The following is a 24,857-nucleotide window of genomic DNA, read 5'->3' as shown; positions in this document are numbered from 1 at the left end:
GATATTTTTGTGTGTCAGCAACATCCAAAGTTGCTAACACAAAGATCCTTTACTAAATAATTATTCTGTGTGTATGTGTGCTTAATCGCTCAGTCATATCTGATTCTTTACAACCTTGGAATTACTGCCCTAGTTGCAGTGCTTTTTTGTTTTCATCTTGTTTTTCTCTGTCCAGTATCTATTCCACCTTTTTTTTTTTTTGTAAGAGCATTTTAGTGTTCTTCTGCCTCCAATAGGATAGTCTGGTGGGATTTTAATCGAGCTGCCTCCCCCTAATCTAGGCCTTCTCAGCCTCAACACTATTGATGTGTGAACAGTGAATTCTGTTATTGGGGGCTGACATCAGAGCACGTTCCACAGCATTCCTGGCCTCTACCCACTAGATGCCAGTAGCTCTCTCTCCCAGTTATAACCCAAAACGTCTCCAGGTTTCCCAGTGGGAGGACAAAACTGTCTCCAGTTGAGAATCACTGCGCTAACCAAAAGATAAGAGATGATTCCAGCGATGATAGCAGAACGCTTTTCCCTCACTCTGACTCTTAGACAGAGAACCAGAAACACTTGGAGTTTGATGGTGCTTTTTCAGGTCCCTGCTTCTAGAACTCCTGTCCATTTCCCAGTTTGACGCTCAACCTTCTCACCAATTCCCTGAGGCTCTTCATGATCTTACCAACTAATCTCCATTTTGCTAAAGTGAGCACATTTCTGTGACTCCCCAGAGTCTTGATATGCTGTGTTAAAGGCTGGTTAACGTAGGCACTGAGATCTGAAAGAAACCCTGATTTCACAGGTGAGGACACAGAGAAGTATGACACTGGGTCTGCAGTCAGGAGACCTGGGACTGAGTCTGCATGTGCTGCTCCTCAGCTATGCTCTTGAAGACTGTTTCTCCACTTGAAAAATGGAGGTAAATGATCAGCTCACCTTCTTCTTAGGGTTGAGAGATAAAGCGTGTGTATACATGAATACAAAAGTTGAACACAAACTAGATCAAGGAAATATAGATATTCTGACGCACAGGGAAGGGATCTAACAAGATCAATGGAGTGTAAAACAGGATCAAATTCAACTGAAGTATTCATTGATATTACGTCTTTCTTTAAAATTTGCTAACCCTGGCAATCCACTCCAGTATTCTTGCTTGGAGAACCCCATGGACAGAAGAGCCTGGCAGGCTATAGTCCATAGGATCTCACAGAGTAAAACACGACTGAAGCGACAGCACGGCACGGCAACCAACCAGTGAGGGTGAGATACTATACTTGGTCCTACATAAGATACCAGTAAGAGTGAAGGACATGATTCCTGTTACCAAGGAGCATGAAAATCTAATATATAGTTAACAGTCAACAACGCTAACTTTTCTAGGTCATCTAGCCCATCCTCCTCATTTCATAAATGATAAGACTATGATCTAGGAGGGTCAAAATATGAGACAAGTCACAATACTGAAACATTAATGGTAAACATACGTTATCAAATCACTTCAGTACTAGGGTAAATATGAAACAATAAATTCACGAATATCTTGAAAGGAGGACTGTGCTTGTTAGCCTCGTATCTCTAGAACTAAATACAATGGTGAGGGTCAAGGAGAAAATAATTATCTGATGAAACTCTGAAATGTTCTTTTATGTGTGATTACATTCATTCACTGAACAAACACTTAATGCCCACTAGATATGAGCCACTGTGCTAGTCTCATAAAAATTATCTTGAAAGGATGTGCAAGTACTAGTCGCTCAATCATGTCTGACTTCTTGTGACCCCAAGGATCGTAGCTGGCCAGGCTCCTCTGTCCATGGGATTCTCCAGGCAAGAATACTGGAGTGGATAGCCATTCCCATCTCCAAGGGATCTTCCCAACCCAGCGATCGAATCCATGTGTCTTGCCACTGCAAGCAGATTATTTACCATCTGAGCCACCAGGGAAGCCCCAAAATTATCTTGATACCTTCCAAATATTAGTGGAACTTAAAACTGGGGAGACAGACACATAAAAGTAAATGCTCTCAAAACATTATAAATAATATAACAAAGGTATAAATAAAATGCTATGAGAACAGAGACGTATAAGACATTTGTTCCCTGGAGGAATATGTGAACCTCAGTAAAAGAATCAGCAGACACTTCAGTCAGCAAAGAAGGGTAAAAGGATTCCAGGTAGAGCATGAGCAAAGTTCTAGACTGTGACTAGACAAGGGGCAAGTAAACAACTGGAGACTGACCTATATGATGATGTAAGTAACCTAAGTGTCCATCAACACAAGAATGGGTAAGCAAAATGTGGCATATACATCCAACAGAATATTATTCAGCTCTTAAAAGGGAGGAAACTCTGCAATGTACTACAACATGGATGAACTTTGAAGACATTATGCTAAGTGAAACAAACCAGCTGCAAAAAGACAAATGAGTATCATTCCATGGATGTGAGATACTCAGAGTTGTCAAAATCAGAGACAAAACGTAGAATGGTGGCGGCCAGGGGTGAGGGGGTGGAGAGCATGGGAAACAATTGTTTAATGAAGAGAGTTTCAGTTTGACAAGATAAAAAGAGCTATGGAGATGGAAGATGAAGACGACTGCACAACATTATCAGTGAATTTCCTACCATTAAAATGTTATACTTAAAAAGAGACAGGATGTTAAATTTTATATGTATTTTAATTTAAAAAAATTGGGGGCTTCCCTGGTGGCTCAGTGGTAAAGAATCCTCCTGCCAATGCAGGAGACATGGGTTTCATCCCTGGTCTGGGAAGATCCCACATGCAGCAGAGCAACTAAGCCCATGCACTGCAATGACTGAAGCCTGGGCACTTATGGCCCATGCTCTGCAACAAGAGAACTCACTGCAGTGAGAAGCCTGTTCACAACTAGAGGGTAAAAAAAGTCCACGTGGCAACAAAGACCCAGTACAGCCATTAAAAAAAAATTGCGGAAAAAAAAGGAGGAAGACGAGGCCAGCAAGATATTGGCAATGGTAGGTGCAATAAGGGCAGGCTAAATTCTGGAAGAGTTCCCAAATAATCACTGGCTCAAGATAACTCCACCCTAAGATTCTCCCAATTCTGCTAACAAAAGGGAAGTGAAGGTGGAACTGAGAAGCAGAACCTATACACTCACACATCATAAAGCTGGCTGCCTGCAACTTTTGATTCCAAAGGTAACACCGTGGCTCACTATCTTCTGTCTTCAGAGTCAGGCACCAGTCAAACCAGGCTAGCAGTCACAGCGACAGCCAGAATCACATCAGAAGCAACAGGGGCTGCATCAGCTACAGCTGAGTTTAATCTTCTCCAACCTCAGGCCAAATAACAGATAAACTCAACATCAGGTGATTACTAATCATGAACGCTAAAAGCTAAGCCAAGTGTCAAGAACAGCTTGGTTTTTATTTTCACACGTGAATGGAAAACGACCCTGGCACTCAGACTCACATGTCAGGCTTCAGTGGCCCATGAGACATCCCAGTACTAGAGGAGCCTCGCAGGCAGCGGGAGATGTGGTCCCAGAGCTCTGACGAATGCTATGGGCCACAGCAGTGGTTCCTAGTGTGTGCTCTGGGCTCCAATCCTTTCCCGTCCAGGAGTCCCTTAGTCATTTTAGGGAGTCCACAAAGTCAACACTGTTCTCACAATACCACTACATTACTTGGCATTTTTACTCTAATTCTCTCACAAATATTCACCAGAATTTTTCAGAAAGTAAATGATGTGTGACACCATAATAAATTAAATGCAGGACATTCACTTGCCTTTTACTAACCCAAACATTACAGCCATTCACTGAAATGTAAAACAAACATCACCAAACATTTTGAAAGTAGTTATCTTTAATTTGACTACTCTTGAGTACCTCATATATGTGGAATCATAGGGTATTTATCTTTATGTGATTGTGATTTTTAAAATGTGATTTTTGTTATTCACATATATTGAACTTATTAGTACTTGAAAGTAAAATTTAAAAATATACAACGTTCTCAGTTTTAAAATCTAATATGATAATAATCACTGATAGATATACACTTATACAAACAAAAAACTCAGTAATATTTAAGGTTTCCTTAGACCAGAAAATCTGAGAACTGCTGGACTAGAAAAATAAATCTAAATACAGATTTTAAATAAAATCATAGGTGAAATGAAGCTTGCCAGCAAGGCCTCACTCATAGACTAGGAATTCTGGGAAATCCTACAGCTGAGGATAATTGGAAAAGCTGGACAAAATATAAAAACATCTATGTGAAGGCACGTCAGAGGAAGGGTGGGGGCCCAGGGAAATCAGCCAACCTTTCGAACCTGTTTTTCCCTTGCCAGCATGTGTTCATTTGTTGATTCCACACACGTACGTAAGCTAGATGGATGTCTGGGAGTAGTGTTGTTTTAATTCACAGTTTTATTGAGATATAATGTGCAACACCATAAAAGACACTATTTTAAGGTATAAAAGTCAAAAATTTTAAATTTATAGAAACTTGCAACCATCATCAATTTTAGAATATATTCATCACCCCAAAAAGGTAATCTTATACCCACTAGCAGTTATTTTCCATGACCCCTCAACCCCAACTCCTGGAACACACTAACCTACTTTCTGTTTCTTTGGATTAGACTGTTCTGGACAAACATAACCAACAGGTGGGCTTTGTGACTGAACAGTTTCACTGAACATAATACTTTCATAGTTCACCATGTTGTGGCATGCACCAATACTTCATTCCTTTATGCTGCCAAACAGTATTCCATCACACTGTCTACTCATCAATCATATGGAGCATTTTTACTTTTGGCTGTTATGAATAATACTGCTATGCTCATCACATACACGTTTTTGTGTGGACATTATTTTTTTGAGCTCCAAAATCACTGCAGATGGTGACTGCAGCTGTGAAATTCCAAGCTTACTCCTTGGAAGGAAAGTTATGACCAAGCTAGACAGCATATTGAATAGCAGAGACATTACTTTGCCAACCAAGGTCCGTCTAGTCAAGGCGATGGTTTTTCCACTGGTCACGTATGGATGTGAGAGTTGGACTGTGAAGAAAGCTGATCACCGAAGAATCGATGCTTTTGAACTGTGGTGTTGGAGAAGACTCTTGAGAGTCCCTCAGACTGCAAGGAGATACAACCAGTCCATTCTAAAGGAGACCAGCAGTCCTGGGTGTTCACTGGAAGGACTGATGCTGAGGCTGAAACTCCAATACTTTGGCCAACTCATGCGAAGAGCTGACTCACTGGAAAAGACCCTGATGAAAGGAGGGATTGAGGGCAGGAGGAGAAGGGGACGACAGAGGATGAGATGGCTGGATGGCATCACCGATTCGATGCACATGAGTTTTGGGCTTTGGTGATGGACAGGGAGGCCTAGCGTGCTGTGATTCATGGGGTCGCAAAGAGTCGGACATGACTGAGCGACTGAACTGATGCTTTCTTTTGGTTTACATCTAGGAGTAGAATTGCTGGCTCTCCTGTAACTATGCTTAACATTCTGAAGAAATGCCACTGTTTTTCAAAGTAGTTCAATTGTTTGGCAATCACCAGCAATGCATGAGGGTTCCAATTTCTCCACATACTCAACAACACTCTTTTTTATTTTAGCCATCTTAGTGTGTGTGTGTGCCCCCCCCAACCCCCCCGTGGCTCAGATGGTAAAGAATCTGCCTGCAATGTGGTAGACCTGAGTTTGATCCCTGGGTTGGGGAGATCACCTGGAGAAGAGAATGGCAACCCACTCCAGTATTCTGGCCTGGAGAATTCCATGGACAGAGGAGCCTGGCAGGCTACATAAAGTTCATGGGGTCACAAAGAATCAGACACAACTGAGCGACTTTAACTTTCACTTTAGCATGTGTGTGCTAGCATCTCATTATATGTGCATGTTTTTAAATAGAGACTTTATTTTTTAGACCAGTATTAAGTTTACAAAGAAACATGAGACCATAGTACAGAGTTCCCATATACACCTTCCCCACCAATTACACAGTTTCCCCTATTGTTATCATATTACATTCAGTTCAGTCGATCAGTCATGTCCGACTCTTTGCGACCTCATGAATCACAGCACGCCAGGCCTCCCTGTCCATCACCAACTCCCGGAGTTCACTCAAACTCATGTCCATCGAGTCAGTGATGCCATCCAGCCATCTCATTCTCTGTCGTCCCCTTCTCCTCCCACCCCCAATCCCTCCCAGCATCAGAGTCTTTTCCAGTGACTCAACTCGTTGCATGAGGTGGCCAAAGTATTGGAGTTTCAGCTTTAGCATCAGTCCTTCCAATGAACACCGAGGACTGATCTCCTTGCAGTCCAAGGGACTCTCAAGAGTCTTCTCCAACACCACAGTTCAAAAGCATCGATTCTTCGGTGATCAGCTTTCTTCACAGTCCAACTCTCACATCCATACGTGACCACGGGAAAAACCATAGCCTTGACTAGACGGACCTTGGTTGGCAAAGTAATGTCTCTGCTTTTTAATGTACTATCTAGGTTGGTCATAACTTTACTTCCAAGTAGTAAGCGTCTTTTAATTTCATGGCTGCAATCAGCATCTGCAGTGATTTTGGAGCCCAAATAAATAAAGTCTGACACTGTTTCCCCATCTATTTCCCATGAAGTGATGGGACCAGATGCCATGATCTTTGTTTTCTGAATGTTGAGCTTCAAGCCAACCTTTTCACTCTCCTCTTTCACTTTCATCAAGAGGCGTTTTAGTTCCTCTTCACTCTCTGCCATAAGGGTGGTGTCATCTGCATATCTGAAGTTACTGATCAATCTTGATTCTTAGGATAGGTCATTTGTTAAAACTGATGAATACTGATACATTATTATTAACTAAAGTCAACACGTGGCCCAGTGGTAAAGAATCTGCCTGTCAATGGAGGAGATGCCGGAGACCCAGGTGCAATCCCTGGGTTGGGAAGATTCCTGGAGTAGGAAATGGCAATCCACCCCAGTATTTTCACCTGGAAAATCCCATGGACAAAGGAGCCTGGCAGGCTACAGTTCATGGGGTCACAAAGAGTTAGACATGACTGAGTGACTGAGCACAGCACACAGAGTTTACTCTCGTACATTCTATAGGCTTTGAAAAATACATGTCATTTGTCTACATTTGTCACATGTCGTTTGTAGTATCATAATAATATTTTTACAGCCCTAAAATTCCCCTGTGCTCCCTATTTATCCTTCCTATCTTCACCCTCCCAAACCTCTGGCAGCCAATCACTACATTTACTGTGTCCATAGTTTTGTGTCTTTTCCAGACTGTCCTATAGTTGGAATCATACAGTATGTAGCCTTTTTAGGTATGCTTCTTTCACTTACTGTTATGCATTTAAGAATTCTCCAGATCTTCTCATGATTCAATAGTTCATTTCTGTTTACTGCTGAATATTTAATTGTCTGGATGTCCTATAGATTATTTGTCCATTCACTTACTGAAGGACATCTTGGTTGCTTCCAAGTTTTAACAATTATAAATAAAGCTGCTATAAAAATTTTTGTGTATTTTTTTTTTGTGTGTGTAGACATATGCTTTCAACTCATCTGGGTAAGTACTAAGGAGTATGACTGCTGAATGGTATGGTAAGAGGTTTAGTTTTTAAGAAACTGCAGAATTGTATTCCAAAATGGCTGCACCATTCCACACTCCCTCAGGCAATGATGAGAGATTGCTTTACATCCTCACCAGCATTTGGTGGTGTCAATTTTTGGATTTTGGCTATTCTGAAAGATGTGCAGTGGTATTTTGTTTTAATTTGCCATTCCCTAATATTATGTTGAGTATCTCTGCATATACTTATTTGCCATCTGTATATGTTCTTTGATGAGAAGTCTGTTTGCCCATCTTATTACTTCTGAGTTTTTAATAATTCTGTTTTTTAAGTAACAGGCCTTTACCAGATATGTGTTCACAAGTATTTCCTCTAAAAATGTAGCTTTTTTCCATTTTCTTAGTGTCTTTCACAAAAGTTTTTTAAAATTTTAATTAAGTTCTGTTTATCAGTTCTTTCTTTTATGGACAGTGAAATGTCCACGTGGTAATATAGTGCTTTGGTATCAAAAAGTCATCGCCAAACCCAAGGTGACCAAGAATTTCTATACCTTTTATACCTTTTACAGTTTTGTATTTTAACACTAAATTTGTGATAATTTTGAGTTACTTTTTGTGAAAGGTATATGGTCTGGATATAGTTTGTGGTTTTTCTTGTCACTGTTTTATTTTTTTTTGGATGTGTAAGGGCAGCTATTCCAGCACCATTTATTGAAAAGAGTCTCCTTTTCCCATTGAAGTGCCCCTGTTCTTTTATAAAAGATCACTGGAATGTATTTGTACAGGTCTATTTCTGGGCTGTTACCTTGACTTGTCTTTTTTTGTCAATACCACATCATCTATATTACTGTAGATTTACAGTAACTCTTTGAGGAACCTAAGTCCTCTGATTTTGTTTTTCTTCAATACTGTGTTGGCTACCCTGTGTCTTTTGCCTTTCCATTTAAACTTTGCTGGGATTCTGTCTAGTGCTACACTGAATCTACAGATCAAACTGGGAAGAACTGACATCTTGACAATATTGAGTCTTTCTATCAATGAATATGGGATAGCTCTCCCTTTCTTTAGATCCCTTGATATTTCTCATGAGTTTTAAGAGTTTTCTTCATGTAGATCTTACACAAACTTTGTTAGATTTATATCTGTATATTTCTTTTTTTGGTGCTAATACAAATTGTATGGCTTTCAATTTCAAATTCCAATTGTTCATTGCTGGTATATAGAAAAGGAACTGATTTTGTGGGTTGTTTTTTTTCTTTCAGTAATTCTGTATATTTACTTTGTATCCTGCAACCTTATAATTCCAGCAGAGTTCTTTTGTTGTTGTTTTCTTGAGATGTCTATGTAGACATGCTACCTGTGAAGTTTTATCCCTCCTTTTCAACTGTGTAAGTTTTACTCCTTTTTGTCTTTTTGCATTAGCTAGGACTCCCAGTATGACGCTGAATAGGAATGGCGAGAGAAGAAACACTTTGTTCTTGATCTTAGGGGGAAGTGTGTAGTTTCTCAGAATTAGGTACAAGGTTAGCTGCAGGATTTTTGTGTTCTTTATCAAGTTTATGAAGTTCCTCCTACACTGCTAGTCTGTTGGGAGGCTTTTTTATTTTTTAAATCATGAATGGGAGCTGACTTTTGTCAAATGCTTTTCTGCATCTATTGGTGTGACAGAATTTTTCTTCTTGAGCCTACTGATGGACTGTATACAAATTTTCAAATGCTGAACCGACCTTGCGTAACTGGAATAGAAATCACTAGGTTGTTGTACTCTTTTCAAGGGTTGCTTTAACAACCACAAACTGAGTTGCTTGGAACAACAGAAATGTACTCTCACATTTCTAGAGGGTAGAAGTCCAGAATCGAAGTTATCAGCAGTTCAACATGCATCCTCCAAAAGCCCTAGGAAAGAATACTTCCCTGCCCTACTTTTTTCTGGCAGTACTTAGCGTTTCTTGGATTGGATATACATCACTCCAATCTCACTGCCACCTTTCCAGTGCCTTGTGTCTGTGTCTCTGCTTGTTTATACGGCCTGCTCTGATTCTGTGGCCAAACTTTCCTCTTTCTGTAGGAATACAATAGTGGCTTAGGCAAAGAGTCGATTCAGTTCAGTTCAGTTCAGTCGCTCAGTCGTGTCCGACTCTCCGCGACCCCATGAATCACAGCATGCCAGGCCTCCCTGTCCATCACCAACTCCCGGAGTTCACTCAAACTCATGTCCACAGAGTCGGTGATGCCATCCAGCCATCTCATTCTCCGTCGTCCCCTTCTCCTCCCGCCCCCAACCTTTCCCAGCATCAGAGTCTTTTCCAGTGAGTCAACTCGTCGCATGAGGTGGCCAAAGTATTGCAGCTTCAGCTTTAGCATCAGTCCCTCCAATGAACATCCAGGAATGATCTCCTTTAGCATGGACTGGTTGGATCTCCTTGCAGTATAAGGGACTCTCAAGAGTCTTCTCCAACACCACAGTTCAAAAGCATCGATTCTTCGGCGATCAGCTTTCTTCACAGTCCAACTCTCACATCCATACATGACCACGGGAAAAACCATTGCCTTGACTAGACGGACCTTGGTTGGCAAAGTAATGTCTCTGCTTTTTAATATACTATCAAGGTTGGTCATAACTTTCCTTCCAAGGAGCAAGCGTCTTTTAATTTTATGGCTGCAATCAGCATCTGCAGTGATTTTGGAGCCCAAAAAAATAAAGTCTGACACTACAGTATATTAATCTTGTACCTTCAACCCTACTGAACTTTTACTAGCTACAATAGTGTGTGTGCATGTATTCTTTATGATTTGTTTGTATGTAAGACAATGTCAAATAGATACAGAGAGTTAACTTGGGACTTCCCTGGTGGCCCAGTGCTAAGACTCCATGCTCCCAACGCAGAGGGCCCAGATTCGATCCCTGGTCAGGGAACCAGATCCCACATGCCATAACTAAGAGTTTGCATGCCACAACTGCAAGCAAGATCCCACCTGCAACCAAGACCTGTTGTAAACAAATAAACAAATAAAATAAATATTTTAAGAGGCATACTTTAACTTCATTTCCAGTCTAGAAATCTTCTGCAATTTTCTTCTATTTTTGTCTAGCTTTCAGTTCAGTTTAGTCGCTCAGTTGTGTCTGACTCTTTGTGACCCCATGGACTGCAGCATGCCAGGCTTCCCGTGTCTATTACCAACTCCTGGAGCTTGCTCAAACTCATGACCATTGAGTCGGTGATGCCATCCAACCATCTCATCCTCTGTCGTCCCTCCTGCCTTCAACTTTTCCCAGCATCAGGGTCTTTTCCAGTGAGTCAGTTCTTCACATCAGGTTGCCAAAGAACTGGAGTTTTAGCTTCAGCATCAGTCCTTCCAATGAATATTCAGGACTGATTTCCTTTAGGATGGACTAGTTGGATCTCCTTGCAGTCCAAGGGACTCTCAAGAGTCTTCTCCAACACAACAATTCAAAAGCAATTCTCCGGCACTCAGCCTTCTTTATAGTCCCAACTCTCACATTCATACATGACTACTAGAAAAACCATAGCTTTGACTAAACGGACCTTTGTTGGCAAGGTAACATCTCTGCTTTTTAACATGCTATCTAGGTTTGTCATAGCTTTTCTTCCAAGCAGCAAGCATCTTTAATTTCATGGCTGCAGTCACCATCTGCAGTGATTTGGGAGCCCAAGAAAATAATCACTGTTTCCACTGTTTCCCCAGGTATTTGCCATGAAGTGATGGGACTGGATGCCATGATCTTCGTTTTTTGAATGTTGAGTTTTAAGCCAGCTTCTTCACTCTCGTCTTTCATCAAGAGGCTCTTTAGTTCCTCTTTGCTTTCTGCCATAAGGGTGGTACTGTCTGCATATCTGAGATTATTCTCCCTGCAATCTTTTTTTTTTTTTAACATAGTGAAAACTTTTATATTTGGAATTAGCCAGCTGGACTCAGTTTAGATGATCCCAATTTTGTTGGCAACATCCAAAGCATCATAGTCAGGAGCCAGTCGAACATATGCCTTCTTCTCTCCATCAGGCTTGATCAGAGTATTGACCTTAGCCACCTCAGTGTCATAGGGCTTCTTGACAGCCTGTTTAATCTGGTGCTTGTTGGCCTTAACATCCACGATGAACACCACTGTGTTGTTGTCTTCTATCTTCTTCATGGCTGACTCAGTGGTGAGGGGGAATTTGATGATGGCATAGTGGTCAAGTTTGTTTCTCCGAGGGGGCGCTCTTCCGAAGATATTTGGGCTGCCTCCTGAGCCGCAGTGTTTTGGGCCGCCGGAAGGTGGGTGACATCTGGATCTTCTTTTTCTTGTGGCTGTGGACACCTTTCAACATTGCTTTCTTGGCCTTCAAAGGCTTTGCTTTGGCTTCAGCTTTAGGAGGGGCAGGGGCGTCCTTCTTTGCCTTCGGCGCCATCTTCATGAAAAGGTCCCTGCAATCTTGATTCCAGCTTGTGCTTCATCCAGTCTAGCATTTCGCATGATGTACTCTGCATATAAGTTAAATAAGCAGGGTGACAATATATAGCCTTGACATACTCCTTTCCCAATTTGGAACCCGTTTAGCTTTAGTATCAGGGTAATACTGGCTTTATGGTACAAACTGGAAAATGTTCCCTCCTTTCCTATTTTCTGGAAGAGTCTGTGAAAGAATGTTCTTTCAATGTTTGTTATAACTAAAACGTTTTGATTGTTTGTGGCTCTTTTGGAGTTTGTCCATCTCACTTGGTAATCTAATTTCTTGGCATATAGTTGCTCATTTCCTAAAACCCTTTTTATTTCTGCAAGATCAGTCTTTTTCATTCCTGATCTTAGTATCTGATTCTTCTTTTTTTCATGGGTGCTAGCTAAAGACTTATCAATTTTGTTGATCTTTTCAAATAATCAATTTTTGGGTGCACTGATTTTCTCTGCTGTTTCTCAGTGTTCCAGTTCACTTATCTATGCTATAACCTCTATCAATTTTTCCCTCCTTGCTTTGAGCTTAGTTTGCTCTTCTCTTTCTAGTTTTTAAGATGGAACTTGGGTTGTTTGGAGATTTTTCTTATTTAATATAGGTGGCTCAGATGGTAAAGCATCTGCCTACAAGGTGAGAGATGTGCGATCCCTGGGTCGGGAAGACCCCCTGGAGAAGGAAATGGCACCCCACTCCAGTACTCTTGCCTGGAAAACCCCATGGATGGAGAATCCTGGTAGGCTGCAGCCCATGGGGTCACACAGAGTCGGACACGACTGAGCGCCTTCACCCACTCACTCATTTACAGCTGTAAATTTTCTTCTAAGTACTGCTTTACATACATCCACAAGTTTTGGTATGTTTTCTTTATTTTCATTTATCTCAAATTTTTTCCTAATTACCCCTTTGATTTCTTCTTTGACCTCTTGGTTACTTAAGAGTACTGTTTAATTTCCATATAGTTTTGACTTTCCCAAATATCCCTTGTAGTAACTTCTAATTTCATGCTATTGTGGTTTCAGACCATATTTTGCAGGGTTTGAATCTTTTAAAAAGCAGAGACTTACTTTGCCAACAAAGGTCCATCTAGTCAAGGCTATGGTTTTTCCAGTGGTCATGTATGGATGTGAGAGTTGGACTGTGAAGAAAGCTGATCGCTGAAGAATTGAAGCTTTTGAACTGTGGTGCTGGAGAAGACTCTTGAGAGTCCCTTGGACTGCAAGGAGATCCAACCAGTCCATTCTAAAGATCAATCCTGGGTGTTCATTGGAAGGACTGATGCTAAAGCTGAAACTCCAATACTTTGGCCACCTCATGTGAAGAGTTGACTCACTGGAAAAGACTCTGATGCTGGGAGGGATTGGGGGCGGGAGGAAAAGGGGACGAGAGAGAATGAGATGGCTGGATGGCATCACCGACTCGATGGACATGAGTTTGAGTGAACTCCGGGAGTTGGTGATGGACAGGGAGGCCTGGCGTGCTGTGATTCATGGGGTCGCAAAGAGTCGGACACGACTGAACTGAACTGAACTGAATCTTTTAAAATGTACTGAGTCTTGCTTTACATACATTCTATCACGGAGTATGTGTCACATACATTTGGAAGAATGGAAGTTCTGTTGTTGGGTGCTCTGTAGATGTCTGTTACGTTGAGTTAGATCACAGAGTTGTTCAAATATTCTATTTCCTTGTTGATCTTATTTCTACTTGTTCTATCCATTACTGAAAATGGAATTTTGAAATCTCCATCTATTACTGAATTGTCTATTTCTCCTTTCACTTATATTTTTGTTTCATATATTTTTGGGTCTATATTGCTAGTTTCACATGAGTTTATGTTTTATGATCTTCTCATGGACAGACCCTTTTGCTATTACAAATGTCTTTTTTGTCTTCAGTAACAACTGCTGTCTTAAAGTCTATTTGGCCTATTAGTACAGCTACTCCAGCTCTCTTTTGGTTACTATTTGCATGGTTTATTTTCTTCTTTCACTTTCAACATACTGTGTCTTTGAAACTAAAATATGTCTCGCATAGAAACTATATCTTCATATTTTCACTTAATCTAAGTTACTAGTTTATACCTTTGAATGGTGTTTAGTCCATTTACATTTAGTGCAATTACTGATAAGAGTAAAATTTACATCTGCCATTTTACTATTTGTTTTCCACATGCCTTATATCTTTTGTGTCCCTCTATTTTTCCTCTGCTGCCTTAATTTGTATTAAACAGGCATTTTCTAGTTACCATTTTAACTCCCTTGTCATTCTTTTTCTTATATTTTTTAGTTATTTTCTTAGTGTTTCACCTGGGGATTACAATCAACATATTACAACAATCTCACTTGGTCAATTAATACAAAATTTTGGTATTGTTCAAAAACTTTGCTTCTATATGGCTCTATTTCCTCCCCTTTGTAACTCTGTCATACAAATTATATATTTATATACTGTATACACATCCAATTCGATTTATAATTACTGCTTTTTGCCTTTGTCTCTTAAAACACAAACTGGAGAATCCCATGGACAGAGGACTCTGGCAGGCTACAGTCCATAGGGTCACAAGTGTTGGATATGACTTAGCAACTAAACCACCAACCACCACAGTCAGGATTCTCCAGAGTAATAGAACCAGTGGGAGATATATATATATATATATCCAAGCCCCATGATCTGCCCTCTGCAAGCAAGAATCCTATCAGAACGAGTTGTAATCCAAATGTGAATGCCTAAGAACCAGGGAAGCCAATGTTATAAGTCCCAGTCTGAGTTCAATACTCTGAGAACCAGAAACACTGATGTAAAAAAAAAAAAACCACTAGAAGAAAAGTTACAAACAAAAATATATTTTTGCTCTTCTTTATCTATATAATTACCTTTCCCAGGGCTACTTATTTCTTCATGTGGATACAAGTTACTGTCTATGTCATTTCATTTCTACATGAAGGACTCCCTTAAGTATTTCTTGTAGGACAGGTCTACTAGTGACAAATCCCCCCAACTTTTATCTCAGCTGTCTTACTTTCTCCTTTTAAAAAAAAATGAAATATAAATCACAAAAAGTCACCAGTTCAAAGAGTATAATTCAGAGATTTTAGTATATTCACAAAATTATGTACCTATTTCAATAATATTTTTATCACCTTGAAAAGAACCTTGTACCCATCAGTAGTTATTCCCTATTCCCGCCAGCATGCTCATTCTCTGGAAATCAGCAATTTCTGTTCTGTCTCTACAAATATGCCTATTCCAGATATTTCACAGACATGCGTGCTAAGCCACTTCAGTAGTGTCTGACTGTGTGGTAGCCCACCAGGCTCCTGTGTCCATGGGATTCTCCAGGTAAGAATACTGGAGTGGATTGCCATGCCCTCCCCCAGGAGATATTCTCAACCCAGAGATGGAACCTTCATCTCTTTTGTCTCCTGCATTGGCAGGTAGATTCTTTACCACTAGTGCCATCTGGGAAGCCCATTCATAGAAATGGAATAATATTAATATGTGACTTTTTATGTCTAGCTTCTTTCACTGAACACAATGTCAAGGTTTCACCTTCATTTCTGAACAGGATCTTTTCTGGATATACAATTCCTATTCAACCTTCTTTTTCTTCCAGCATTTGCAATACGTCATCTGACTGCCTTCGGGCCTCCATGATTGCTGATGAGAAGTCAGCTCTTTAATTCGATTAAGATGTCTTGAACATAACGAGTGGCTTTCACTTGGTGCTTTCAAGATGCCCTCTTCTACTAGGTTGTGTCTCAGTGTGGGTATCTTTTGAGTTTTTCCTATTTAGTGTTCATTGGGCCTCTTGGATGAATGATTTTTCTCACTAATTTGGGGCCATTATTTCCTCCACGGTTCTTTCTTCCCTATCCTTTCTCATTACTCCCCTTTTGGGAATCACATTATGTTCACATTGCTATGGCTGATGTCCCACAGATCTCTGAGCCTCTGTTAGAAATCCTTTTTTTATTTCTTTTCTTCACACTGAATAATATCAACTGACCTATCTTCAAATTTCTAGCTATTTCTTTCTGCCTAATCAAATCTGATGTTAAGTCCCCAAAGTGAAATTTTCATTTATTACATTTTAGAATGCCAGAATTTCTATAAGGTTAATTTCCTTAAAAATACCTTTATTCAGATAATCCATATACTATGTAATTCACCAATTTAAAGTGTAAAATTCAATGGTTTTTAGTGTCTTCACAGATATATACAACTATCCCACAATCAACTTCATAACATTTTCATCCCCTCAACAAGAAGCCCCAGACTCTTAAAACTACAAGCACTCTACATCTCTTATTCTCTCCCTAACTTAGCACTAAGCAGCCCCTAATCTACATTCTGTTCCTAAAAATGTCACTGTTCTAAACATTTCTGATGAATGGACTCATGTAATATGTCAATGTGTGGTCCTTTATGACTGGCTTCTTTCACTTAGCATGACATATTCAAGGTCCAGGTATCGCTTGCTATCTGTTTCATCTAATCTATATTTTTTCCTTAAAAAATTTATTTTATTTTCTCTTCTCTTGCCTCAATTGTTACATGCTCTTCTTTTATTCTTTTAGTGGCTACCCTAGAAATTACAACATAACTCTTTAGGGTATCAAAATATAATATATATTAGTACTTTCACCTTTTCCTCAACAATTAAAGAAACTCAAGGAATTGGAATGTCATTTACTTCTCCCAGATATAATGTTATTGTCATTAACTTGAAATTTATACACACAAATGAATATATATCCATTCAAAAACATTAATTATTTTAGATGGTGGGCATTCATTTAAATTTATGCCCATGTTTGGCACTTTTACTCCTGTATTTATTCCTTTAACCATTTCTACATTTCTTTCTGGGATAATTTTCCTTCTAGGTGAAAAATGCTCTTTAGTCTATGCCTTCAGTGCAAATTTGCCAATAACAGTCTTTCTTTTTTTAACCTTTCTAAAAGTTACTTTTAGTGGATATTAGATTCTATGTTGGTAGTTATTTTCCTTCAGCATTTTGTAGCTACTCTTTATCTTGTGGTTCAAACCGTTTGGCTAGTTTACTACTTATCAATTTGTTGCTCCCTGAAGATAAGTGCTCTTGTTTTCCTTAACAGGTGTGTATATATATAATATGTCTTAACAAGTGAATATATATATTTGTCTTTAAGTGTACTTTTTATATCTTGCTTGGGATAGGACAGATTTCTTGTCTCTATGACTTGATGTGTTTTCTATCACTTTTAGAATGTTCTTTACCATTGTCTTTTCTGCCCTCTATTCTCCCTTACCTCCTTCTGGACCACTTATGTGTGTATTATATTTTAACTCCATAACTCCCATGTCCGTTGCCTTGTTATATTTTCTAACCCTCTGTATTTCAACGAAATTTATTTTTTCACCTATATTTTAATGGTCTCTTTATTTCCTCAATTAAGCCTAAACTAAGGTTACCCACTGTTATGCACAAAGATATGTTTCTCCAAAATCTGTGTGTTGAAGATGTAATCCACCGTACCCAGAATGTGACTGTACTTGAATATCTATTTAAAGAGGTTATTCAGTTTAAATGAGGTCATTGAGGTGGGCCCTCATCAAATATGACTGGTGTCTTTCTAAGAAGGGACTGTACATAGACATACATGGGGTGAATATTATGTGACAAGGAGAGAGGCCTCAGGAGAATCCAGCCCTCTAAAATAGCACCTTGATCTTAGACTTTCTACCCTACATAATAACTGTGAGGAAATAAACTTTTATTGTTTAAGCCACTCAATCAATGGGATATTGTTATGGCGGCCCTGTTTAATTTTGATAAGCATAATTTTTACTTCTATAAATTTCAATTTTCCCCCACAGAACTCCCCAAGAATTCTTTGCTAAAATTCTTAATGTTATCTTCCATTTCTCTGAATTTATTAAGTGTAGTTATTTAAAAACCTATCTGATTACTCATCTGGCTGAATCCTCTATGTATCTGGATCAACTATCTATTGATCTTCTTGGTTTTTCAGTTCCTTCATTTTCTCTCATATCCTTGGTTATTATTTATTGATTGCAAAATACCGCAGAAAAAATGTGATGCCCAGGATACTACTATCTTCCTTCAGAGGATTTTTATTTGCTTTTGGCAAATGGGCAGTAAAACTAGCAATCAGAGTTTACCTGAATCCATATTCAAGAACTGAAATTAATTCAGAGTTGGTCTTCATATTAATTCACAGTTCTTCTTTATTCAGAGACGCAGCCCTTCAGATTCACAAGTAATGGGGAGCAGACTCTGGATGACACTGACGTGGGGGCCCAGGCCTCTAGCTTTTGATCCCTAAAGACTTCAAAAGCACTTCATAGCTTTTCAGTGTTTCAGCTGCCTCTTCCAGAATTAGCTTATGTCAATAAAGAAAAAGAACCCAAATGCAGCTCTCATCGTCTGTGTTTATTTATTTGTATTTTCACCTACTTAATCTTTCTTTTCAATTAAACTCATATATATATGATAAATATGATATATATACACACATATGTATGTGTATATGTATTTTGAATGCATATTTATGTCTATGTGTGTATGTATATATCAAACACACATGCGTATACATATGTGTGTAATACACATATTCCTTTTAAAAAACGGAATGATAACATAGCACAGACATAGACATAGCATAGACATAGAATACCTCATTTTATTGTGCTTTACTTTATTGAATTTTGCAGCTACTGGATTTTTTACAAATTAAAGGTTTGTGTCACTTTGTGTTGAGCAAGTCTATCTGTGCCGTTTTTTCAACGCATTTTTAAATTAAGATATGCATACTTGTTTACTGAACACTTAATAAGATTACACTATAGTGTAAATCTAACTTTTATATGCACAGGGAAACTAAGAACTTGTGACTCATTTCATTGCGGTACTAGCTTTACTGTTGTAGTCTGGGACTGAACCCACAATACCTCTGAGGTATGCTCGTATTTACATTATTGTTAAGCAAGTAATACAAGTAATGTGGGGCCTGGAACCATGTTTTTCACACAGAGAAGATCCAAGTTTGTTTCTTCTAGGTACCTGGAGTATTCGCACTATGAGAAACTTGGAAACACTCGCACACCAGATCATCATATCTGATTCAAAAATTTTAAATAATGCAAAGGTGAGCTATCGTTTGCTTTCAATTACTCTTATTCCTAGAAAGTAGCCCTTTGGGGTCCTAAAACCAAATGATGGAGGTTTTCTAGTACAATCTAGTTTTAGCGGCTTCTAAAGTCTAATGACTGTCCACCTAGAAAAATACTTGCACTTGACAAAAGCAGATTGTCAAAAGCACTCCTCAAGAAATGCTTCTTGAATGAGAAAGTAAGGACCTCTGAAAAACTGTTCAACCATAAAAGCAACAAGTATACTGCACATAGGGTCAAAAGCAACTTTTTTAGGGCTGTGAAAACTAGTGTAACTAGAGCTTGAAAGAATCTGAACAGCATTTATTCAATAAAACTGTCTGGATCTTGAGCTATGTGGTATTTTAACTTGTTCTGTTCATATCCCCTTTTCTTTGCAATAGCTGTAAAACCTGCAGTTTCACTACCATAGTAACTGTGAAAATAATCCAGCAATTGCTGGAGGATGCAGAACATTCAAAGCATTGGAAGAAATTCTTATCCTGTCATTAGCTGATCACTAAGCTGATGCTGGGAGGGACTGGGGGCAGGCGGAGAAGGGGATGACAGAGAATGAGGTGGCTGGATGGCATCACCAACTCGATGGACATGAGTTTGAGTGAACTCCAGGAGTTGGTGATGGACAGGGAGGCCTGGAGTGCTGTGATTCATGGGGTCGCAAAGAGTCGGACACAACTGAGTGACTGAACTGAACTGAACTGAAGCTAAACTAAGGGGAGACTTCACTGGCTACACACAGTTTAGATTACCAAGATTACAGAATCAGTCCAGGAAAGTCATCAAACAAAGAGCAACAACAACAGTCCACAGGGGTGGAGATCTGACTTGCAGAGTAGTCAGCATTATATTTAAAATGTCTAGCTTTCAATAAAAAATTATGAAGCATGCCAGGAAATAGTAACGGAAAGCCCATTCACATGAAAAAATGTAGTAAACAGAAACTACTGGAGAAGCCCAGACATTGGTTATACTAGACAACGACTTTAAACCAATCATTTTATTTTTTTTTAAACCAATCATTTTAAATAATGTTCAAAGATCTAAAGAAAACCACAACCAAAGATTTTAAGGAAAATCTCACACACAAAAAAGACTACCAATAAAAATACAGAAATTATAAGAAAGGGGCTGCCCTGGTGGTCTACTGGTTAAGAATCTGCCTTGCAAAGCAAAGGACACTGGTTCAATTCCTGGTCCATGAAGATTCCACATGCCTTGGAGCAACTAAGTCTACGCGCCACAACTACTGGGTCTACATGCAACTACTGAAGCCCATGAGGCTAGAGCATGTGCTCTGCAACAAGAGAAGCCACTGCAATGAGAAGTCCACACACCACCACAACAAGTAACCCCTGCTTATCACAGAGAAAGCCTGAATGTAGCAATGAAGACCTACCACAGACAAAAAATAATATTTAAAAAAAAATTGTAAGAAAGAACCAATAAAAATTTTGGAGTCAGAAAGTACTCAGTGAAATGGAAATGAAAAATTCAGTAGAGGGGCTTAAGAGTAGATAATCCAGTATGAGAAATAGAAAAAAAGGAAGAAAAATAAATGCAGCCTCTGAAACGCAATGAGACACCATCAAGCAATAACAACATACAAATAATAAGAGTCTTAGTAGCAGAGGAGAAAGGGAAAGGGGCAAAAGTGTATGTGAAGAAATACTGACCAAAAATTTCCTAGTTTGATGCAAAAATCAACTGACACATTAAAGAAGACGTAAAATATCAATTAGGATAAACCCAAACTTAATCTGCAACATCAGCCCTTCCCTGGGTCTCCAACCTGCTGGCCAATGCAGTACATTTTGAACTTGCCAGCCTCTGTAAGTTACATGAGCCAGTTCCTCAAAATACACACACATACGCACACACATACCCACACACACATTGTATTGATTCTGTTTCTCTGGAAACCCTAATATAAAATTAGCACAAAGAAAGAAGCATGCCATAGAACCACACAAGAACAATATTTTGTGTACCGCTGAAATTAATTTGGTATTAACATGAATTAGACTTATAAAATCCAACACACTTTCACCATAAAAACACCCTGCCCATTAGGAACACAAAGAAACTTCCTGAACATGATAAAATGACTCTATGAAAAACCCACACCTAATATCATGCTAAATGGTGAAAGACTTAAAAGTATCCACTTAAGAGCAAGAAAAAGATAAGGATGCCTGTTTTCACCACTTCTATTAAAAACTATACTGGAAGTTCCAGTCAGAGCAATTAAGCAAGAAAAACAGATAAAAGGCAACTAAATTCAGATGAAAAAAGTGTGACTATTTCTACTTGCAGATAATTGATTATATACACAGAAAATCCAAAAGAATTGGGGGGGAAATCTACTAAAGCTAGTAAGTTAGGAAAAGTTGCACAGTTGAACATTAATACACAAAACAGTTAGTTCTAAACACCAGCATGAACAATCAAAAAATCAAAACTATTCCATAACTGTAGCATTCAAAAGAATAAAATATCCAGAGTAAATTTAATCAGAGAAGCGAAATACTTGTACACGGAAACTACAAAACATTGCTGAGAGAAATTAGAAACAACCTAAATCAGCGAAAAAACATCCTGTGTCTACATACTGCAAGAGCAAATATTAAGATTACAATATCTGCAAAGTGATCTATAAATCAGTGCAATTGCTATCAAATTTCCAATGGCCTTATTTGAAAAAAAGAAATGGAAATGACTATTCTCAAATTCACATGGAATGCCAAGGGTATCCGAGTAACCAAAACAATATTGAAAAAAAAAAATGGAAAACTCAAACTTCCTAACTTCAAAACTAACTAAAATGAAACAATATAACCAAAACAGTGTTATTCTGACCTAAGGATGACAAATAGACCAAAGGAATAGAATTCAGAGTTCAGAAATAAACCCAAACAGCTTTGTTCGGCCAAATGAATCTTGACCAGGATGCCAATACCAGTCTATAAAGAATACAGTCTCCCCAACAAGAGGTGCTGGGAGAAGCAGGTAACTACATGCAAAAGAGTAGAGTAACCCCTGGGTTACTCCATACACAAAATGTAACTCAAAATGGATCAATGACCTAAATGGTAAGAGCTAAAGCTCTAAAACTATTAGAAGAAAACAAAGGTGTAAATCTTCGTGACTTCAAATTAGGTAACAGATTCTTAGACTTAATGCCACAAGCACAAGGAACAAAAGAAAAAATAGGTAAATGGGACTTTATCAAAATTTAAAACTTTTGTGCATCAAATAACATTATCAAAAAAGTAAAACTCTACAAGATGGGAGAAAATATCTGCAAATCTTACATCAGATAAAAGTCTGTATTCAGAATATATAAACCAAAAACTCTTACAACTCAAAAATAAAAAGACAAATAGATCAATTGAAAAACAGGATAAGGACTTGAAAGGACTTCTCTAAAGAAGATATACAAATGGACAATAAGCACATGAAAAGATGTTCAACATTGTTAGTCATTAAGGAAATGCAAGTTAAAACCACAATGAGATTCCACTTCACAAGTTACAATTAAAAAATGGAAAATAAGAAGTGCCTCCAAGGATAAGGAAAAACTGGAACCCTTCTATACTTCTGGTAGGCATGTAAAGTACATAATGGCCACTGTGGACAACAGTTTGAGGGTTCCTCAAAAAGTTAAAACGTAGAATTACCATCAGTGAATCAGTGAAAGTTGCTCAGTAATGTCTGACTCTTTGCGACCCTGTGGACTGTAGCCTGCCAGGCTCCTCTGTCCATGGAATTCAATTACCATATGACACAGCAATTTCACTCCTAGGTATATACCCAAAGTTGGAAAAGTTCGGGTATAAATAGAAGGAAGAATGGTAGCTGAGGAGAAAGAAATAAATAAATGGTTGTGCAATGAGGAAAATACAGTATTACACTGGTCTCTTTTAAAAGAGTCCCAGAGAAGAGATGATACTGTTTGTGAGCTCAAAAATACCAGATGTTTGAAATTACAAATGAACTGCTGCTTTCAGAACCTGACAAAGCTGAATGGAAGTCTAAAAACTTAAGTGGCATGCCTCTGGGAGATACTTTAATCTTACAGTATAATGATGAACTGGACTAATTATTCATGCCTATGAGGGTCTCTTGGAGAAAGCAATGGCAAGCCACTCCAGTACTCTTGCCTAGAAAATCCCATGGACGGAGGAGCCTGGTAGGCTGCAGTCCATGGGGTCGCTACGAGTCAGACATGACTGAGCGACTTCACTTTCCCTTTTCACTTTCACACACTGGAGAAGGAAATGGCAACCCACTCCAGTGTTCTTGCCTGGAGAATCCCAGGGACGGGGGAGCCTGATGGGCTGCCCTCTATGGGGTCACACAGAGTCGGACACAACTGAAGTGACTTAGCAGCAGCAGCATAAGGGTCTCTACTAATGTGTCACTATTGACTCTTACATTTCAGGTTATATCTACCCATCACCCTGCATTGTGATGTGACACTAACCTTGTTGCTAAGATTCAACTATACCATGTCCTGTGATAATACTAATTGTTGATAATCACATCATGAGAAATGCTGGACTGGATGAAGCACAAGTTGGAATCAAGATTGCTGGGAGAAATATCAATAACCTCAGATATGCAGATGGCACCACCCTTATGGCAGAAAGTGAAGAGGAACTCAAAGGCCTCTTGATGAAAGTGAAAGAGGAGAGTGAAAAAGTTGGCTTAAAACAACATTCAGAAAACTAAGATCATGGCATCTGGTCCCATCACTTCATGGCAAATAGATGGGGAAACAGTGACAGACTTTATATTTTTTGGGCTCCAAAATCACTGCAGATGGTGACTGCAGCCATGAAATTACAAGACACTTGCTCCTTTGGAAGAAAAGCTATGACCAACCTAGACAGCATATTGAAACGCAGAGACGTTACTTGGCCAACAAAGGTCCGTCTAGTCAAAGCTATGGTTTTTCCAGTTGTCATGTATGGATATGACAGTTGGGACTATAAAGAAAGCTGAGCGCTGAAGAATTGATGCTTTTGAACTGTGGTGTTGGAGAAGACTCTTGAGAGTCCCTTGGACTGTAAGGATATCTAACCAGTCCATCCTAAAGGAAATCAGTCCTGAATATTCAGCGAAAGGACTGATGCTGAAGCTGAAACTCCAATACTTTGGCCACCTGATGCAAAGAACTGACTCATTTGAAAAGACTGATGCTGGAAAGACTGAAGGCGGGAGAAAAAGGGGATGACAGAGGATAAGATGGTTGGATGGCATCACCGACTCAATGGACAGGAGTTTGAGTAAACTCTGGGAGTTGGAGATGGACAGGGAGGTCTGGCGTGCTGCAGTCCATGGTGTCACAGAGTCGGATACAACTGAGCAACTGAACTGAAAAGCAAATATACTGGGAAGTTGGGTTAAAGCCTCCTCAGGATGTATAAATACTGATGGAAAAATAACTGCCCTGAGGAAGAACAGGATTAGCAAACCATAAGTTAACGCCTATGCTAAAGAGTTGTGTACAAGTTTATTTTAAGTTACAAACAGAATTCGGAGTGGGTTGCCATTCCCTTCTTCAGGGGATCTCACGACCCAGGTATTGAACGCAGGTCTCCTGCATTGCGGGCAGATTCTTTACCATCTGAGCCACCAGGGAAGCCCAATAAATGAAGAAGGGAATA

The 24,857-nt window shown here is 39.2% G+C and overlaps 1 protein-coding gene and 1 pseudogene across 2 annotated transcripts in view; both read right to left on the bottom strand.

Annotated features, from left to right (window-relative positions):
* PIWIL2 (piwi like RNA-mediated gene silencing 2) overlaps positions 1–24,857 on the bottom strand; it is a 75,144-nt gene that overhangs the window by 3,807 nt on the left and 46,480 nt on the right. The gene's annotated exons all lie outside the window — the stretch shown is intronic.
* Positions 9,973–12,577, bottom strand: LOC129556885 (large ribosomal subunit protein uL23 pseudogene; annotated as a pseudogene).

The sequence above is a fragment of the Moschus berezovskii genome, chromosome 7 (assembly GCF_049115385.1).
Source record: "Moschus berezovskii isolate FMDL1 chromosome 7, NW_MosBer_1.0, whole genome shotgun sequence".
In the NCBI taxonomy this organism is placed as follows: Eukaryota; Metazoa; Chordata; class Mammalia; order Artiodactyla; family Moschidae; genus Moschus; species Moschus berezovskii.
This window is presented reverse-complemented; position numbering and strand designations above follow the sequence as displayed.